Genomic DNA, 22368 nt, shown 5'->3' with positions numbered 1-22368 from the left:
CTAAAGAACTGCGGTGAATAGTGTACCAGACCATAGTATTAGACATCGGTCTTGCTTGCAGGGTTCCCGACCTAAAGCAGACAAAGTGTGTCTGCTGCTCAGTCTCTTTAAGAAAGGAATCAGTGGCTACGTGGTGCAAAACAAAATTTTACTTTCAAATGTTCCTACAAGTTCTCAACTGATGGTCAGAATTGTTACGCTTCGATTCTCAGCTATCATTTGATTTGTTTCTCTTTCTTCTTTTTCGTGAGTCATTTATAAGTATACTGACATTTCTATCTGACCTCAAAAAGGCCCATTAAAATGGAATTATCAGGAAAAAGTTCTAAATTTATATATGTGTTGCTAGGGGTTAAGTTCTCTACCCCATACCCCTGCTCCTAATTCAGATAAATGCTAAATTGTATATCCATTTTAGGTGTGAAGGAAAATATAAAAATGTGAATAGTAGGGATGCATTGTACAGATTAATTAGTGTTTTTTTTAAAGAAGGCATAGTAAACACTGATTTATTTGTATGTAACCATTTCAAGTTTTTTTCTAAAATGTTAATGATGTTCATTGTTCTCATTAACTAGTCACTGAGGATTTTATCCAAAACTCTCTTTAAAATACTTTTAATATAAAAGGTATCCTAACACTGAGGTGTCTCTTTTTCTTTATGTAGGAAGCTTTTATTGTGAAGGAGAATATTTAGAGTTAGATTTAGGCTATGTTCTATTCTTCTGAAAGGTTTAGTATTTCTCATCAAAAGAAAAAAACCTTGGTTCTTATGTGTCTTAATGCAAACTGCCTACTAATCTATTGTTTAAAAAATATTTTATTTAACACTATAAACTTTTTATTGTCTTTATGAATCGAAGGTTTAAAATATTTTCAATAAGTAGATTTGAGATGTTTCTTACCGCATATGCTACTGTATTTTAAATATTAAAAGATATGCTGTGTTTTAAATTTTTCAATCTCAAACTTTTGGCAGTGGAATTCATGTGCTTGGTTTTCTCAAAAGAGTAAATACAGTTGATTTGACTAAGCTATCTGAAGGAAACTATTAAATTGGTATATAAAACATATAATTATACAAAGAAAAATAATACATCTTAGGAAACTCTTGGGGATTATTAATGCATTTTGTCCTGATAGTCATCATGGTATTCTTTTAATTTTCTTTACTATTAAAAAAAAAGCGGGGCATGGAACAAAACTTACTTTCCATTTACTATGAACTTTCATTAAGCCCTGTAAAATCTGGGATATGGAGTTTAAGTCTTAGATGAACATAGTTATCCCTAAATCATTAAAGATAATTTTAATACTTTAACTTTTATAGTACTTTATGACACATAAAGTGTCTGCACATATTTTTAATTTGAGCCTCATAACAGCCTTTTGGAGGTATGCAAGGCAGTGATGATGTGGCTCTGTAGAAGTTATTTAATGTCCAATGAAATAATTATTTTTATGCCGATGTGTGATTTTGGAATTATAATCAGGAATCTATCCTAACTAAAAGGCGTAATATGTTATACAGGATCATTTGGTAATGTTTGAAAAGTTTATACCTTTGGTGTTAACTTAGCACTGGGAACTATGTATACCCAGAACAAAGCTTCATCCAAATAAATTGAAACAGTGTTTCTTTTCTAACCATCATTGAATTAGTCTTTTGTTTCCAAACAACAGCCCAGATAAAACCAAAACTGGTTGCCTTCTCTTCTCTATATGTTACTTGGCCCTAGCCAAACGTTAGCTACGACCAGTGACCCTGAGTGATCAGTAAATAAATCAACATGTTGAGACCACTGCTTGATCTAATACTGACTTTCTGACTTTAGATATAGAAACATTAAATACCATTTATAACTTCACTTGCATTCTTTTGTAATTAAAAAAAAGTATAAATTGTAATTGACTTTTTAAAATGCCACCTAAAATTGCTTTTTCTCAGAATCCCTAAAAGAAAGCACTTTATATGCTGTTTTTTTTTTTGGAGAGGGGGAGATGGCAATTCTTTCAGACATGTCAGTGCACCACAATGTTGTTATCACATTAAATTGTCATATTATAAATATCATGTTTAAACATAGTAAAGCATTTTCTTTTTAAGGTTTAAGTTCATTGATAGTAAAACAAGAGAAGCCTTACTGATGTTCAAATACATTCTTTAAGTTAAATGAATTAGCCATTTAAACTTCTTGTGCTTTTATAAATACTGAAATCCAGTAAGTTTAGCATAAACTTACAACATTGAAGGCACATTTCTGTTTAATTTGATTTTCAGCATTGTTTCACTTCAGTATTAATGGCAAAATGGTTGATAAGAGACACAGAGAAATAAATGTTTTTAGGTGGAATTAGAGCTTTTATTGGAATTATGTTGAAATTTTAATGTTAAAAAGTTGACCGTTTCTGAAGGATATGATTGGAGAGAAAGAATGATGCAGGATGAACTTGTAAATTCAGCCTTAGGTGGAGTCTAGGGCTCTGATGATTGGCACTTAATAAAACTGCTGAAATTTATGTAGATTTTAATGTCTCTCATTACTAATTGCATCCGTGTCTAATTTTATGAAAGTAATAAAAATTGAAGACCTGTACAAACACAGGATGAGCGAAGCAAATTCTGTCCCTTTCTCGATTTTTTTTTTTAATAACATTACGCTGAACGTTTTCTCAGAAAGGGAGGAGGTATAAAGAAGAGAAAAGATTTTGACTATGATTTACCCCTTTTTAATGGATATTTTCTTTACTTCCTACCTTTTCTTTTTCCTTTCCTTCTAAATGTTCTGGCAGTGGGTGTTTCAATGTCTTTTAAGCTTAATATTTCTGATATTCATATAAAGTGATTTCTGAATTTAAGTGAAAGAAGACTGCCTTTGGGGTATATATTTATTTACTTATTTATTTTTAGCTTTATGATAGACTGTTTTTCATTTTTTGTTAAGTCTGTACCTTGTTATGGTTATAGGATTAGTAAGAGAAAAAAACTTTTAAAACACACTGTGTACTCAGATGTCTCGATTTACTGTGGGACGACTCTAATACAAAAATGTGTGGCCAGATTTTATTAAGATTACTACTTGTGATGTTTCTTTGGCTATTCCCTTATATTTTTATAATTAGTAACATAATTTATATTCATAATACTGTTTTGGTTTTGTCCATTTGTGTTACAGATATTTTAGTCTGACCACTTTAAATATATTATTGAATATTTATACATTTTATGAAAGACTTATTCTGAAACATACCTTGCATAAATGTAGGTTAAATGCAGATTGTATTTACATTGAAATTAATATGTGAGTAGAGAACACTTCAGGGGCATTTGAGATTTTAGTGAAGGAGAGATTGGATTAAAAGGGTTTATTTTAGTATGAGTGCCTAATGTGAAAGAAAGCATCTGTATTAATTGGTTAGTTATATAAGTCTTGATCCACTCTGGCCTGCAGGTGATTGAAATAGCCTAGTTATGTTAGGAAATCTTAATTTATGTTAAGTTTAGGATAGGTTTGGGGCATAGTTCTTAAAACACACATACATATTTTTCTTGAAAGATTACACCCAATTTTAATTAGTGAGTTCTTATTAGGTACTACTACTCATGTGAGCAAATTAAATAGGCAATATAGGTTTGTGCTGAATAGCATTTACCTTTCTAAAGACATCCCAGTAGTATTTTCATCAAAAGTAATTTTGTAATGCAGTATTTACATGTATTTGACAAATTAATAGGTACTTGCTTCCATATTTCTGAGTTATGGAAAATATATATTGGTGAATCCTGTTGCTTAAAGAGTTTTCAGGAAACATCTTGTTGAATTAAGCTATAACTGGAAAAAAAAAATCAATTACTTATTGACCTTTACAGAAGAGTTTGAAAGCCCATGCTCTCCTTATTTCTGTATCTTCAGAGAACCCACCACTCTCCTTTTCTTCTTGTATTTTTCAAGTAAATAAAAATGTTCCTATGGAAGACTTCTATTACCTTTGAATTGTGTGTAATCATTTCTATGCTAATCTAGATTATAGGGTGTGACTTGTGATGGTGCTTTTTTTTTCCATTTTGCATGGAAAAAAATGTTTAAAAATGCAATTTATAGCAGTTCAGTGGTTTTAACCCCCAAACACCTAACTTTGGCAGGTTGCTTCCTTTTTCCTCAGTACTATTCCAAATGTCTCTGAATACAGGATTTCCAGTTGAGTTTGTGAATTTGTGGTGGAGGGGAGGGGAAGAGGCAGGAGCAACAGAGGTGTGGAATGGTATAAATAAGTTTAGAAATATAAACAGTTCAGAAAACTGACAATTTGTATCAAATGTTATGAATTCAGAGGTTTAAGAAGAAAGAAATTGGGGATTGTGTTTGTGTACAAGGGAGTGTACCAACCAGGATTACAATTTTGTTTCTTTAGAAATCTAACACTAATTGTGGCAATATAACCTTAATCATTTATAGAGTTGGGTTGTTGTCTCTTGCTACGCTTTATTACCAAAAACAGGATGAAATGCACATTTTACTTCTTTTTAGGTTATTTTGGGTAAAGTCAAGTTCATATTTATCCTATTTTTGTGCAGGCTTCCATTTAATTCATGAAAATGTGATGACTTGAATGTAGTTGAAATGATGATGTCTTATGCTGATATCACCATCTCATATTTCATAGCGCACTTTTACATACATTGTCAACTGACTGAAGTGCAGCTCTTTTCTTTGGTAATATATTTCCATGGGTTATGTATTTTTTATGCTGGGATATTGAGGAAATTAAATTCTTAATGGTATATATGCAGAATAAATTATGGGGTTCTGCAAGTGCTAGATAGTCATTTAAACTATTTATATTGCAATATAGTCCTTAAATACATAAATCCAATTATTTTGAATGAAAGTGTGTCATCCCCTAATTTTGTCTCTAGGCCAGTTTAAATATTAATGACATTCTGGTAAAGCTGCTTGCTTTAACAAATTTTTTCAGAGTAACCCAGGTGTTAATTTTGAGTGCTTTAAAATATTTTTTATTTTTAACAAGTTTCAACTCAATTAATAGTGACTATAATGCAACAAATTTAGTGAAAGTACCTCTTATTTTAGAATTTTTTTCATTCACACTATAGAGAACTCAAAATATGAGGGGAGAAAAAGGTTTACTGATATGATTAGTTGTAGATGTTTACACATCATCTTACATTGAATTTTTATTTTTATAACTAATAATTTGAGAGTTCCACTTAATAAGTATGTAGTATTTCAGACATACAGCTTGTTGCAATACATGTTAAGTTTTATTACTTATTTTATAATAAAATTAGCCTTTATTCTAGTTTATTTCATAATTCATAATAATATTTAGCCATGGCTATTATGAAAGTATACTTGATAGCCAAATTTTGAAAGCTATTGTGAAACGACATACAGTTTAATACATGATTTATTATTTCATGCTGATTGGGGCAGTGCTATTATGACTTATGACCTTATGATCATCACATGTTGAACATTAAAGCTCTGCCAGTTTGATACGAACTCTTTTCCTTTAAGTTGTTCTTCTTGTTTTCTAATCATTGGGGATAAGGGTTTTGTTAATTTTAAGATGATTTAAATTGCGAAATTTGGTGACTTTTTTTTTTTTTAAATCCTCAGATACCTTCCAAACAATTTGATTGATTTACTTATTCAGAGGTAGAAATAGTAGAAAAACACTAGACTAAAAATCCAAAGACCTGGGTTCTAAGGCTGAGCTCAGCCAATCTATGACCTTGGGTAATTAGGTATTTTGGAGCCAAAAATACTTTCTTTACAACTATGTCTGAATTGTTGTCAAAACACCTGTGCATGTGTTTCTAAAATTCTACAATCTTCTTGGCCTATTTTGCGAGGGAAGTAATAGGGGTAGGAAATGGTATATTAAAGTTCTTTGACATTTTCTTTGTACATTATCAAGTACCAGACAAAGAATGAACCCAGACTTGATATTTTTATAAGATTAGGATTTTAAATAATGTAATTGATGGTAATAAAAAATAAATGTGAATATTGCAGTTGTTAGAGCCTGAGAGTTGGGTCTTTTGTTTTGTTCTCAGAGCTTGCTTTGTGTGTAATTTACATTAGAGCTTAAAAGGACTTGAGAGATCATCTAACCCCTACCTCATTTTTTCAGGAGAAATTGAGACCCATAGAAAGTACTTAGGGAAAGATCACAGAATTTAATTAGTTATGCAACCAGGTTAAATATCCTGATTTTCAGTTACCAGCAGGTTTCTCTAGGTCTCTTCTAGAGATTTGAAACAAATAGTTGATTGAGATAATATATACTAGCCAGGTGTTTTATAAAAGTTACATGACTAGTTTAGATTTTTAAAATATACAGTGTCTGTATTCTTCCCTAGACATTTTGCTAACCTTTTTTACACCTACGTCATGGCCAAGCACTAATTATGTGGCAGCACTATGCCGAGCACTTTGCATGCATTCACCTTATTTAAATCTCTTAACCCTATGAAAGTTAATTCTGGTTTCTGCTTTACCCATGCATTACCCATTCTAGTTTCTACCATTACCCATGTATTGAGACATTTAAACAGAAAAAGAAAAAAGAATAACCAGGAAACCTTAATACTGATCTGAAGGGGAATACTTATATTCAGTATATTAGACATTCCTTCCTGGAACTTTAATATTTATTTGTCAACAGTGAATCTTTATTTACTTATTTATTTTTTTGGTGGCTGGCCAGTACAGGGATTGAACCCTGGACCTTGGTATTATCAGCACCATGCTCTATCCAGCTGAATTGACCAGCCAGCCCAACAGTGAATCTTTTAAACACAATATATAAGGGAGAAATAGGATCAAGCCTCTGCTCTCCTGCATATATTTGTGTAGTCACTTATTGCTTTCTGTCACAGTTTCAACTTCTGTAAAATAGAGCACCCAGCATTTTTGCCTGACAGGATTTGTGTTGTGTGTTTACTTTGAACATTAAAAAGCCTTATAAAAATGCAAGGGGGAATTTTTAAAGCCCCACCAAGTCTACTTAGCTCAAACTGGCATGACCCTCATTGGCTAAGTACGTTATGGTATCTGTGAGTGTGGTGTGGGTATGTCCTATTATCGAGCACTAAGAATTTTTTAGTGTCTACTATATGCAGTCCCTAAAGGGTTATGGATCCAGTTTCATAAAGACTATTAAATTGTATTTAAAGCCTTCAATTGCCAAGATAATTATCTTTACATTGATTTTTATTTTTTCTTCAATTTTGTTTGTTTTGGTAGCTCCTTTAACAAAGCTTTTCAATGAATTTAGTTGTTTACACATTAGGTATGCTGTCTGAATTTAACAGCCAGTATCAATAATTTTGACCATATTGTTATCTTTTTGTTTATAAATTCTAGAATATCGCCTTCTCTGGTATTTTTTATTGTCTGGTATTCTTATAAAATAAACTCTGCAAAGATTTTTCATTATTAAGAAACTTTCATTTGCCTGAAAATGAGAATGAAGTTATCAGCTTTAAGATTTTTTCACATTTATTGTATTCAGCGAAACTGTGTGAAAGAGTTTCTGAGTATATTGAATACCAAAATATATCCTATGTTCATACATTTGGAAGGATTATGAAACTTACTTGATTACATTTACTTTTTCCTTTATTGATCAAGTGGGGTGAAGAAAATCTTCAGTGAAACAAATCTGTTGTATTAAACCAGAGTTATAAATATAAATATCTTTATGTATAACAGAGCCAAGTACAGAAAGAAGTTAAATGGCTGTTTAAATTGGTACACAAACCAATGTAAAACATAAGTCTGTAGGCAGCTTTCTTAGACAGAAACTTTAAAAATTTTAATTAGAATATTATGTGAAATTTGTCATCTGGAATCCGGCTGGGCTTATTTAGGACAAAGTGTGACATAAAATAAATTGATTTTTTTTTTTTAAAACAGAAAACCCAAAATGAATGTTGTGTTTCTAAGCCTCTACCTTGGGAAGCTATGTATATTATTATTCTTTTGAAAATGCCTTCAGAGCTACCTTGTAAACCATAAAAGAAAATTGGAATCATTACATTTTAACAACATCTAAATATTCTTGCTTAATCAGAAAATGTATTTATTTCTTGATCATTTACCTTATTTATATGACTCCAAATAATTTGAATATTTTCAGAAATTCAGAAATTTAATCCTTTCCCAAATCATAACATTTGTTTTCATTAGGGTATTTAAAAGAACCCACGTAGGTATTTCTACAGAAAATGTTTAATTCTGTTTTGGTGACTACTCTGAAATGGCTGATGCTCAGTGGTTAAATTCTGATTTGTGTTTTCACGTTATCAAGGAACTTTATGTTAACAGCTTATATATTCCCTTTTCTTGACATAGTACAGAAAAACAGATTACTTACCTCTGAGCCTGATTTTTTTTTTTTTTCATAAGTGTTTATTTTATGTTCAAGTAAGGTGGGCCTACCTTTGACTTGGAATTTGGTGACAGCAGATATAAAGTAAATACAATGTTAGTTCCTACAACAATCTCTAAAGTAGTTTAATGTCACATTCTAGTTCCTCGGTATATAAGAAAATCAACTATCTGACAGTCATTATGGTAAGACCAACTCAAGTACACTAAAATCATTTGAACCCGTAAAATAGTTTAACAGAAAGTTACAGCTACAATGTAAAACTCATATATTTTTTACTTTTATTCCCCATAACCTGAAAATTTCTGCCCTTACTGACAGTACTTTAAAAAATTAAGTGCATTTTAGTTGTTACTATTTTCTAAATTTAATCATGTTTATTATTCGTAAAATGCTAGGATTGGAATGGATCCCAGCCTTTGAAATCACGAAGATACATGCAGTGGTATCAAAAATAGCATATACTTTTTGTAACCATTTTGTTAATGCTGAAATTCTTTGAGATAATTTCTTTGTGAAAATAGTCTGCTTACAAACTTTGTTTCTCGTGTTTATACTAAAAACAACCTGTTTTCTCAAATACATATTCTTTTTCCCCAAAAGATGATCTATAAGTTTTCAGTGGCTAAGAAAAGGGGATTAAGAGCCATCAGAGCATGGCAGATGTGTTCTACTGCTAACTTTGGTTTTATTTTTTACTGTTTTATTAGCCTTGAGTCTTCTAGTTTATTCTGTTAGCTAAGAGGCTGGCAGATTTTCTGTTAGGTAGTGGATGCTTTTTACCACTAAACAGCTACCATGGGCTAGTATTAGTGTACTCTATGGTTATTAGACTTTAAATATAATCTAAGAAGAAATATTTCTAAAGGAAAGGTAAGAAAAATAAGTGAAGTAATTTCCAATTAGGGAAGAGTGACTTTTTAATTGATAATGTCATTTAACAGAGCTGTATAGTGCTTTGGGGATACCACAGATATATTTAAAAGATAAAACAGTAAATAGGTAAGCCAGAGGGAAAAGTTAGAAACCCATGAAAAAATAAAATGAAAATTCTAAATTTCAGTTCTTATGACTGGCAAAATTTGATTTCTGTATACCTGAGTGTTTCTGTATGGACACGGGGACAAAAATACAAGCTTAGCTACATTATTGTGTTAATAAATGGAAGAGATACAAAGACATGTTACAGGAAAGAAATTCTTGAGATGGGTGGAGTGGGAGGTTAACTAGATGATCTCAAAGGTCCTTCCACTTAACACTTGCAGCAACAAACATTCATCGAGCTAGGCACTGGGCATACAGCGATGAAGACGGTAAAAGTCCCCAGTCTCACAGAGAGCAGTCTGGTGATCTTTGTGTCCATTACCCCTTCTCCTCCATCCCCCAATTTGCTTTTTGAAATGGGCATTTGAAGGATCCCAAGCTCCATCCTGGGAAGACATAACTGAAACTTAAGAAGAAAATGTGTGGGCAAATGGGAAACACGAGTTGATTTAGCTATTTGGAATAAGAAAAGGGATAACATGGAGTCTGAGACAAAAACGAAGGATAAGATGGAAAGAATGAGTTGACTAGATAAGGACTGAGAAGTGAGGAATGAGCCAGCAGGACTTCAGTCACAGAGGGGGAGGAGAGTAATATGTCCATACTGTCATCCTAAACATGTGACACAAGACAATGAGAAAACATGATTTTCACCATAACCTCAGGTTATGCATCCTAGGTGTAAGACATTTTTTTTTTTTTTCTAGTAGCTTAAGGATATCACCTTATTTTCTAGGAGAAACATAGTCCTCTTTCTAGGTTTCCCAATGCATGAGGAAATTTTTCCTGGAATGTTCTTCCCCCATATATCCACCTATTTACTCTCTCACTTTAGGTCTCCACTTAAATGTCACCTTCATAAGAGAAATCTCTGACTGCTCTGTCTGAAATAGCATCTTCCACACACTGTTCCCTTACCCTCCGTGTTATGTCTAATTGTTGGTTTCTTGTCTGCTTACCCGCCACAATGTAAGCACCACAAGAGCAATATTGTCTGCTTTGCTTACTCCTGTATCCCAGCATCTAGAAGAGTATCTAGCACACAATAAGGCCTCAATAAATACATGTTGAATACATGAATTAAAAAAACTTGACATATAAACCAAGAAGATGTGTAGGAATAGATTGTACTTTTAATCTTCCCAGAAAAAGGAAAATGTCAGCAGATACCAAGTATCACTAAGAGAGATCATAGTCCAGGTTATTTTCCCCTGGATAGGAAATCAGTCTCGGGAATGACAGGTGCTTATGTGAGAGAAAATATACATTAAGAAAATGTATTTTCAATTCTTGTCAATTTCTATTGGATTGCTTTTCACAGTTTCTTAGAACAACTCTGGTACATTTACCATTGAATAAATTAGGGTAGTCAAAGCTCAGAAATGAAGGATTTGAGGGTTTTGTTGGTTGGCTGGTTTTTAAAATCTTGTTCAAGATAGTAATTTTCAGTGAATTTTCAATATCGAACATTCTGTAGCAGCACCTTTCTTCTTTGTTTTTCACTTGTATAAGAATTGAGATTCTAGCAGATGAGTCTAATGTGTACATTTCTGTTGATTTACCTAGAAAGTCAGGCAAGAAATTTATTTGCCCATATTTCAGATAACTGTGCATGTAATCGCTGAGTACTCCGAGAGAGAAGAGGTGTCTTTATTTTTGCCTGAATTTCGAAATTCTTTTTTCAGCTTATTTATGTGTTGATTTGACCTACTCTATCTATAGTATATAGCAGCAATTCAAAAGGTCAGTAGGGTAAGTTTATCTCTTCTACTAAGTGTTATAGGAGAGTTTAAACTAATATGGCAGAGACAGTTGCAGAAAAGAGAAAATTCAAGGAAAGTAGGTATTAGTTAAAGCAAGAAAATCAGATGAGGTCATTTAAGAATAAACTGCTCTAAATGTTCAGGAAAAAAAAGAGGGGAGGACCAAGGACAGGGCTCTGGAAGGCATCCAGAGAGCAGCCACAAAAGATACTGAACATTTAAATACCTGGAGAACTGGGGAGACAACAGTTTTAAAATGGAGTGGGGAGTGAGTAGTTTATGCTGTCATATCAGATAGGGTAGAAGAGAGAGAATAGAATATCATAAATATATGAGGGATTGTTGTTTAGCTAGTCCTTAAAACATGTAAATGTTCTCAAAAGTCAGCCAGAGAAATGACTGAAATCCTAAATGGAACAACACAACTAGTGATTAGTGTATAATTTAAAAAAATAAAAAAGCCCTAAATGAAATTTAAATTAAAATATTAATGCAGATAATAATAAACAACCTTCTGAGACCATAAAGACCCTGAGACTGGGTTAGGAGTAAGGGACAAAGGCTGGAAGCCAGGAGGGAATTCAGTTTCTGTTCCCTGAGAAGCAAGCACAACAGGAAAAAACTGGCCACACCCTAGTTCAAACCATTATTACTCTTATTGGTAGTCTTCTAATTGTTTTCCTAGTTCCCCTCTCTTCTTAATTCATTCTGCAGTCTACTGCCAGATTAATCTTTCTAGAACCCTGCTTTCAGTATTATTCCCCTAAACAAAAAATGTCTGTGGTTCTATTGTTTATAGCCTAGTGGTTCTCCATCTTTTTTCTACCACAACCCATATGGCAGGTAGCCACATGGACACTCCAGACCCTTGGACTATTTGGATTATGTACAATATCATGCAGCTCTACCCTGGTCTATCTTGTCCAAGAAAGCATATCTAAATGCAAGTGAGTATTATAGGGCAGTCTGTGAATTGATTCTTTTTAAATTTATTATTTTTTTGCAAATGCCACTTCAAAATTTATAAAAATAACATTTTCATTCCCTTTAGTTAAGTTATACCAGAAAAAGTTAGTAAACATTCCCATTACCTCTCCTTTCCTCTTTGTTTCTTCCCTTCTTGCCTTTCACTCTTCTACATTTTTCTGTAATCGTACAAGCATAAATAGACATATGTAAGGCATTCTGGGTTGTTTGCTTTTAAATAAGAATGGGATTATATACCCACTTATCTGCAGCTTGTTTTTCTCACCTAAAGTACACCCTGAGCATCCTTACAGATCAACAGATGTGAGTCCCTTTTTAAAAATTAAACAATACCCTATTCAGGTTGTTTCATGATTTTTGCCACTTTGAACAAAGCTCCAATGAAAACCTTTTTCCACGTATCCTTATAAATAGCCATTTTGCTTCTAAACATAGATTCCCTAAAGTATGGTTGCTGAGTCAAGGGTATGTGTATTTAAAATTTTAAGAGATATTTCAAAATTACTTGAAATCTCAAGGATTACAGCAAGTCACAGTCTCACCTGGCAGTGTGTATTCTTTTATTTTTTACAATAAAAATATGTAAATCATTATTACTAACAAATTCCTTACTGTAAGTCCTAAAATTGATCACAAATTCCTTGCTGTAAGTTCTAAAATTGATCACAACACACTATGTCACGATGCTGTGTGACACAGGTGAAGACTGTTGCAGTCTGGAATTCAGGCTCCTCCTCTCCACTTTCAACACTGTGTAATCTTCTGTACCAGTTTAACACCACTCATTTTGTACACTTTCCTCTACGTAGCCCAGCCTGTAGCACCTGCTCTGTCATCTGATGGCATCCTGTGGCACCTGTTGACTACACAGTTCTTTATACTTAACTCCGTGATTACCACATAGTTGGTACCCAATAAATGTTTGTTGAATTAATACTGTTTTCTTTACATTCAGTATTTTAAATTCATCTCTTCAACTAGATCCAGTCTCCTTAGGACAAGCAAATGTTTTCACTACAGCCCCTAGCACTTAAGCTTCTCAGGTTGGCTGTTTGAACAAAGAACCACGGGAAAGAAAAAGCAAATAGCATGGCCTTGACCTTAATACATATATTTTACTCCTTTTAGGAAAAATTGGAACTGTAAAGAATCCAGAAACAACAGTAAGAACAGCACTTGTACTGAGCAGTTACTATATGCAGGGCACAATTCAAACTGCAAATTGTACAGCAGTGAACAGGGCCGTTGCCTCTGCCCTTGTGGAGCTTACGGTCTATGGATATTACATTTAAAACATTTGTAGGAAACATTTTTTTTTTAAATGGTGTTCAATTTTAGGCTCTTTCCAGCAGGGGCTGCGGAATATTTATCCATTCATTCAACATTTACTTAGTACCTACTTTACCAGGAACTGAAGAGAAAGCCCAAGAGCAGGCAGACCTTTGCTGGGAGGTGACACATTGTCCAGGGTGACTGCTTGTGGGCAGGAGACTTGTTTCCCAAACTAGCCTCACCATTTCTGAATCTGCATAGAGAAGCAAAGGGATAGATACAGTGGTGAATGTTAGCATATACCCCAGGGAAATTCCTTTTTAGGGAGGTTGAAATACTGATATCCTCATCACTATACCCAGTACAAAAACCATAAGGAGTATGCTTCTGTCGTCATAGAATCATAAAATTCCAACTGGAGCTAGACTTGATATCCAATTCTCACTTTTTTGTTTTTATTTTTTTGGCGGCTAGCTGGTATGGGGTCCAAACCTGTGACCTTCGTGTCATAAGGCTGCACTGAGTTAACCAGCTGGCCCCAATGCTCACTTTTCATGTGAGGAAACTAAGGCCCAGTACAACTAGTACTGTACTGTGGGTAAGAATTAGGACTCTGTAGTCAAATTTCCTGGGTAAGAATCTGATTGTTTAACAGCTGTGTGAACTCGACCAAATTCATACCCCTGTAATCCATCAGTTTCCTCACTTTTAAAATGGGTACAATGAGATAATACATGTAAACTGCGTAACACAGTGTCTGGCACTTACAAAGCGCTCATAAAATGTTAGCTGTTATTTTTAGTGACTTGGCTTAAGATGAGACCACTCCTTAATGCCAGAGATTCCTGCTTGAGAACTCTGTCCATACGCCTCTTTCATTGACTGATGCTTTTCAAACTGGCTTCATTATGATCCTGACTTCCAAAATAAGGAATTATAGTTAGGTAATGGAGACTTTAACCTCTGGTATCATTATCAGATTTATGTTTTGGCTATAAACTTGAAGAGGAACTGAAAATTGCATGTGTGATGGATGTTGTGATGAAAGGAGTGCTTCCTTCTGGCTCAGTTCCACCCCCACCCCTGAGTTCCTCTGATCAGAGTCACTCTTCAACTTCTTGACCCTCTTAGGAACTTGAGGTAAATTAGCATAACTGTCTGAAGGAGAGTAAGCCTCTCATATCTTGACAAATTCTTGGGGTTTTAGAAATAAGACAATTGCTTTTATTATCTGATCTCTTTATATATCTTTGGCTGCTTCTAAAACAGAATATTAACTCCTTAAAAGTCACATTACAATACTAAGGTTCTAACTCTTCAAAGAAGGACTTAAAAAAAAAAAAAAAGACTAGTTTTTCTACAGTTCTGTATGGAGTAATCTCACAATTAAAAGGACTTTACTTTCTTGATGTAGATTTTCAAATACAGAATTGCTTATGTGCATATCTAAACTTACTACACATACTCAAAGTGCCTTGCAAATTCTTGAATGGGTCAGGTCACATATTTCAGCCTTATTTTGCAAATTTAAGTCAAATACTTAAGTATTTGTTGAACATTTCTCTTATTTTAGCATCACAAAGCTTTGCCATGTTGGGGCCCGTCTTTTAGAAGTAACTTTTTTTTTTTTTTTTTTCTGTTTTCTCTGCTTGCTTAAAGTGGATATATTTGATAGTTGTATCAGTTAGTATTTGTTCTGTAACAAACCACCCCAAAATTTAGTGGCTTCAAAATTACCATTTATTATTCCTCATGAGTCTACAGATCAGCTGGGCAGTTCTGCTGATTAAGCCAGGCTCATTCAGTATATCTGCAATCAGCTGACTGGTTGCTGCAATGAAGGGTGATGTCCAGGTCTTATCATCCAGCAGGGTGTCCTGAGCTCTTTAACACAGTAGCAGCAGAGTTCCAAAAGAACCAGCAGAAGCATGCAGAACTCTTAAGACCTAGGCATAGAGCAACTCTATTCTATTTCCACCACATTGTATTGATCAAACCAAGTCATGAGGCCAGTCTAGATTCTGAAGGTAGAGGAACTGCAAAATTACATGGTAAAGGGGTGTGACTATAGAGAGGGTGGTTTTTGCAATTTAACACAATAGTTATAAGAATTAGGTGTATTTGAAATTCAGACTCTTCAGTTTGTGATATTCTAATTATTTATGAAACTTGCCTACAGGTGGAAAGGCAGAATCATTGTGATCAAAAGGGAGCTTGGAATTTAGAGACTGAGGTTCAAATTCCAGTTCTATTGCTTATTTCTGCAATCCTGCACAAGTTACTTAATCTTCCTAGTAGGCACTCAGTAATGGTTGATTCACCTGAACCTCACAGTATATATATTATATATTATAAAGAAAAGGCTAGATATCTGCTAAATACTTAAATATTTGCTTTTATCCTTGTAAACCTGTCTCCCACACTTCGTTCAAAGTGTAACACTTAGTCATTTCCTTGAATTAAAAAGGAAGAGAAAGCGTGTTGGGGAATGCAAAAGGAATATTTCACTAAGTCTGTGGCCTGAAAACAAAGTGACCACTGACTGGAGTATTTTCCGGTAAGAAAAGAATGGTTGAGACCCATAGTTAAGAGATGTAAATCCAGAGGTTTCCTTGAGGTAGGATTTCACATGATTCATGGGGTGAGAGTTGTAACATTAGACACAGTCCAAATCTAGATTTTTGTTTGTTTGTTTTTTAAGAATTGTGGCTTCTCTTAGACACACTGGGTACCTTAACACTAGGTTTGGGAATTATCATTCCTAGAAATCAGGTATTACATAAGATAAGAAAAAGAACAGTATTTATCCCACATTAACAACTGGAAGTTGACTACTTTAAAAAAATTAAAAGGGCCAGCTAGAAATAAAATCACATGAATTTCTTTTCCTTGTGTTGAAAATAGTCGTCATATTTGAGTGGAGACTAAATACATAAATCCCTTCATCCTACTAGCAGAAATAGAAAAGGTCAGACACACACACGATAAAACTAGATTAATGTAACTCACACAAAGGGTCAGATATCTCAGAATCCAGACAATCAGAAATGTTAACTGTGGTTCTTAAGGCCTGTCTTAGGAGAGGTACCAGGTAAGTGTTCACGAATAACTGGAAACTTAGACTGAATCACCTCTGGCATTACCTGTTTGTGTAAACACAAGTCAGTTGATTTTTTTGTGCCTTAGCTACCTTCCATGTTTAATAATTACACATTATTCTAGGAAAAGAAGGTAAAGTTTGAGTAGTTTTTGATTAATGATTTTATTATGGACAATAAAAGTGCTTGGCATAGAAGCCCTTAGTTGTTTTAATAAAACTTTTAATAAAAATTAAACTACTGGCCTTTATGGATTTCAGTCTTTGCGTTGTTTGATCAACTTTCCCCATTTCATTCTTTACAAAGATCACTGTCAATCATAAATCAAGGGGTCTTTAACTTTCCCAAACACATTTGGGATCCAAGGATATTTTCCTAAAACACTGAATGCTAATTCCATGTCAATACATTTTTTGCAAAACCCACAAAAATAGAATGATGAAAAAAGATTCTCAGTTTAGGAAGGACAGTTAATGAGAAAGAAGAAAACTTGAGAGGCAAGTAGGGTTTAGTGCTCAGAAATGAAGGGTCATAAAGAGATGGTAGTGAAAATATTTCTCCCCACGATTATCACTGATAGAGTTTATCAATGAATGTGTTACTAAGGACCTTCCACCTATTCAGTGCTGCACTCGGTGCTCAGAGGGAGGAAAGAGAAATCATTGTTCTTCCTGATCTCAAAGGATCTTGTATCTGGCTGGATGATGTAGTGTAGATGCATTAAATAATTAAGAAACAATTAACCGTAGCAGGTGCTGAAAAGTGGGACGTCAGAATGGTAGAGCCTAGTGTGGGAGAAGGGACAGTCCGATGCATCATCAGATGTTTCTTCCTTACGCAAACTCACATTTCCTGTGGGCCAAGTCTCATCCAGGACATGTAACAGCTCCATACATACTGCCCTAAGGCTAGCCTTGAGGCAAGTTGCAAAGTCCATCCTATTGAGTCATGGCCTCTTTTTTTATTTTTGGTACCCCCTTCTCTCCTGCCAAAACAAGGGATACAGTGCCCTCCATAAACCTGCTTTGTTTTTAGTGGCCCATTAAAAAGAAATGAATTTATGCTTCATCAGGAAAAGGTGTACCAGTTTAATACAGACAGGTATTTATATTTTAACAAATAACACAACTTTAAGGAAGGAATAAAATCATAATGGTGGAATTTCAGACATTAGTAAAAAAACTATTGATTCTAGAGATATCAGTACTAGAGACAGAGCTAGAGATACTCTGAGGCAAAAGAGCCTTCCCAGTGTACCTCAGATCACAGCATCTCCTTCATATATACAGGAAGCCAGTCCTACCTGTCTCTGCCACGGAGCAACAGCTGCCTGGTTTTTTTTCTCCCCCCTTCTATCATTCATTATCTCCAATCCCCCACTGCACCTTCTACAAACCCTGATATATTTAAGTCACAGATAGTGGATCAATCAAGACTAGTATTAGGAACTAGTGTTAGCAAGCTCTTCCTGGGAAGCTTGAGAAAAATACAGATTTCTTTATACTGTCTCCCCTTCCTAACTTCAACCCCATTTCAAAGATGTAGGGATAAAACCCAAGAATCTGAATGTTTTAAAAAGTTCCCTGGAAAATTTGGATGATCACCCACATTTGGAACCACTCCTCTAAGAAGGACAACAAAGATGCCGATAAATTCTGTTGCTAAAGAGGTGATTATGGGAATTGGAACCCTGATAACATGAGGAGAAGTCCGTAATGTCCAAATAATCCAGGCCCTCAGTTACATAAGAATGAAGTCAAAGGGTTCTGGCTCTTCACACAGGCCCCCTGTGTCTGGCTTAACTTACTCCTGAGATCTGTCATGAGCCTGTGGAGAACATGGGCACATAAAGAGGTGGCTGTAGATGGAGGACAGTAAGTGCGATAGAAAGAATCCTGTGCAAGAAGAGGCTCCCTCTGTGTCTTTATATGATAACTTATGTAAAGTTCTCTCCCACTCTTACCAATCTTTGGTTCTAACTGCATTTGGGAGACAGAGAAAGGCTGTGCTCTAACTCCATTCTGTTTTTAATCCCATCAGTTTATTTCTCCCATTGCCCTCGTGTGTCAAATATGAAAACTTTTTTGGCTTCCTGTGATCATCCAAGCTTACTGCAACTCCCCCCCCACACACACACCTTTCAGCTTCCTAAATGGCTAATAGTTTTCCTTATTTTGCCTTAGAAAAATTCTAATTGGCACAGATCTATTTCAGGGAGCCTCCTTTGAAAGCTAAGTAACAGAGGGTTTGTGGAAATATAGTACAGCATTATGCCTAGTTTAAAATACAGTTAGCAAAAAGAAGAAATGGTTAGCAGGAAGTTTGAAAATACCAAACCCTGACCTTGTGTTTCTCTTAGAGTGATCAATTCTGCTAATAGTACAAACAGATACAGGCCTTAGGTGTGCTATTAGGTGCTAATCTTTTCCTTATCTTTGATATTTTTAATATCTTCTGGAAAGTTGACTGTTCACTTGTAAATAAATTGCATAATCTTTTATTCTTTAAATTTTTAATTTTTAAAACATGCTAATTTGTAAAATACATGTGAGTGTGTGTGTATGTATACACAAACTACAGGTATACCTTGAGGATATTGTGGGTTCAGTTTCAGACCACCACAATAAGGCAGTTCACACGAATTAGGTTTCCCAGTACATGTAATGGTTATATTTACACTATACTGTAGTCTATTAAGTGTGCAATTGCATTATGTATAAAACAAAAATGTGTCTATCTTAATTAAACAATATTTTATTGCTAAAAAATGCTGACTATCATCTGAGCCTTCAGCAAGTTGTAATCTTTTTGCTGGTGGGAAGGGTCTTGCCTCAGTGCTGATGGCTGCTGAATGATTAGCATGGTGGTTGCTGATGGGTGGGGTGTTTGTGGCAATGACTTTAAATAAGACAACAATGAAGTTTGCCACCTTGATGAACTCTTCCTTTCACAAAAGATTTCACTGTAGCATATGATGCTGTTTGATAGCATTTTACTTGCAGTAGAACTTTTCAGTTTTCTCATACTCTGCTGCTGCTCTGTCAACTAAGTTTATGTAATATTCTAAATCTTTTCATTTCAACAATGTTCACAGCATCTTCACCAGCAGTAGATTCCATCCCAAGGAACCATTTTCTTTGCTTATCCATAAGAAGCTTCTCCTCGTCTCTTAAAGTTATATCATGAGATTACAACAATCAGTCACATCTTCAGGCTCCACTTCTAATTCTAGTTCTCTTGCTATTTCTACCACATCTACAGTTACTTCCTCCACTGGAGTCTTGAAACCCTAAAAGTTGTCCATGATGGTTGGAATCAACTTCTTCCAAACTCCTGTTAATGTTGACATTTTAACCTCCTCCTGTGAATCATGAATGTTCTTAATGGCATGTGGAATGGTGAATCCTTTCCAGAAGGTTTTCAACTTACTTTGCCAAGATCCATCAGAGGTATCACTATATATGGTAGCTATAGCCTTACAAAATAGATTTCTTAAATAATGAGACTTGAAAGTTGAAATTACTCCTTGATCTATGAGCTGCAGAATGGATATTATGCTCATAAGCATGAAAACAGCATTAATCTCCTTGTACATCTCCATCAGAGCTCTTAGATAATTAGGTGCATTGTCAATGAGTAATAATATTTTGAAAGGAATCTTTTTTTCTTAGCAAAAGATCTCAACAGTGGGTCTAAAATACTTAGTAAACCACACTGTAAACAAATGTGCTGTCATCCAGGCTTTGTTAGTCCATTTATGGAGCACAGGCAGAGTGGATTTAGCATAATTCTGAAGGGCTGTAGGATTTATTTGAATGGTAGATGAGCACTGGTTTTGACATAACGTCATCAGCTGTATTATCCCCTACCAAGACAGTCAGCCTGTCCTTTGATGCTTTGAAGCCAGGCATTGACTTCTCCTCCCTAGCTATGAAAGTCCTAGATGGCATCTTCTTCCAATATAAGTCTGTTCCATCCACATTGACAATTTGTTATTTCATGTAGCCACCTTTATCAATTATCTTAGCAAGATGTTCTGGTTAACTTGCCACAGCATCTACATCAGCACTTGCTGCTTCACTGTGCACTCTTCATGTTATAGAGATGGCGTCTTTCCTTAAACCTCATGAACCAACCTCCACTAGCTTCAAACTTTTCTTCTGCAGCTTCCTCACCTCTTTCAACCTACGTAGAATTGAAGAGAGTCAGGGCCTGGCTCTTTGCCTTAAGGGAATGTTGTGGCCGGTCCAATCTTCCATCCAGACCACTAAACCTTTCTCCATATCAGCAATGAGGCTGTTTTGCTTTCTTATCATTCGTGTGTTCACTGGAGGACCATTTTTAATTCCCTTCAAGAACTTTTCCTTTGCATGCACAACTTGACTGTTTTGCACAAGAGGCCTAGCTTTTGGCCTGTCTCAGCTTTCCACATGCCTTCCTCACTAAGCTTAATCATTTTAAGCTTTTGATTTAAAGTGAGAGGCGTGCGACTCTTCCTTTCACATGAACACTTAGAAGCCATTGTAGTGTTATTAATTGGCCTAATTTCAGTACTGTTGTGTCTCAGGAAATAGGGAGGCCAGAAGAGAGGAAGAGAGATGGGAGAATGGCTGGTTGGTGGAGTAGTCAGACAGAACACATACAACATTTATCAACTGAATTCACTGTCTTATATGGGCGTAGTTCATGGTGCCTCAAAACAAATTACAGTGGTAATATCAAAGATCACTGACCACGGATTAACAGGTAGAATAATAATGAAAAAGTTTGAAATAGTGAGAGAATTACCAAAATGTAACAGAGACATGAAATGAGCACATGCTATTGAGAAATGGCACCAATAGACTTGCTTCAACGCAGGGTTGCCACAGATCTTCAATCTGTAAAAAACGCAAGCCTGTGAAATACAGTAAGATGAAGTATGCCTGTATGTCTCTTAAAAATGTACCATGGACTTCTTTACATGGCAAAACAAGTCTACCTAATTCTTTCTAACAGGTGAATGGATATACCATAATGTATTTAACCAGGCCCCCATTAAAGGAATTTTGATTCTTTTGTTGCTATTATAAACAATGTTGTAGTATATACATCTCTGCATATGTGTGTTTGTGTGTGAATATACATATATTCTTCCCCTCACTATTTCAAGTCTTTCTGGAGGTTTAAATCTTAGGAAGGAGAAGTTTTTAAAATTGCCTTAATTATTTTTAGAAGCATTAAATCATAGCTTTCTTGTATTTTTCTTTAAAAATTGTTATCCATATGACTAGCTTTCAATAATTTGTTCTGCCTAAAATTGCTGAAATCTTCAATTTAAGAATAGGTGGATGACTTGACTTTCTTAACTGAAAGAGTGAGGCCCAGTGAAGGATTTTGGAGAAGGTGTGTTTAAATATAGTTGCTGACCTGATGCCAGCCTGGAGTCTGGCAAGGCAGTGTGTTGAATCTAGCGTCTGCCTGCATGCCAGCATCCCATTGCCGAGGTTTGTGGGTTTTCATCACTTCATGGCAGCCATCCTGAGTTTTAAGATGGAGCCTTAAGAAGACAAGTAGAACATGGAGGCCCAAGTTGCTTTGGAAAAGCAGCAGAATGCAGATAACTAAATAAAACAAGACTTGAGAATTCAGGTCTCAGGTCCTAAATTCAGCTCTCTTCTGTCTTTTTGACTCACCATGTTTTTAATCCCTTGGTTTCATTTACTTCTCTGTAAAAGACACCCCAGGTCGATCTGAGGCTGAGGGAAATTATTAACGACTTAGAATATGGGGAAGTTAAACAA

General features: G+C 34.9%; 1 protein-coding gene across 5 annotated transcripts in view; it reads left to right on the top strand.

Moving 5' to 3' along the window:
• The window catches only part of NR3C1 (nuclear receptor subfamily 3 group C member 1), a 108741-nt gene that overhangs the window by 6024 nt on the left and 80349 nt on the right, over window positions 1–22368 (top strand). The gene's annotated exons all lie outside the window — the stretch shown is intronic.

The sequence above is a fragment of the Cynocephalus volans genome, chromosome 2, assembly GCF_027409185.1.
Source record: "Cynocephalus volans isolate mCynVol1 chromosome 2, mCynVol1.pri, whole genome shotgun sequence".
Taxonomy (NCBI): Eukaryota; Metazoa; Chordata; class Mammalia; order Dermoptera; family Cynocephalidae; genus Cynocephalus; species Cynocephalus volans.
This window is presented reverse-complemented; position numbering and strand designations above follow the sequence as displayed.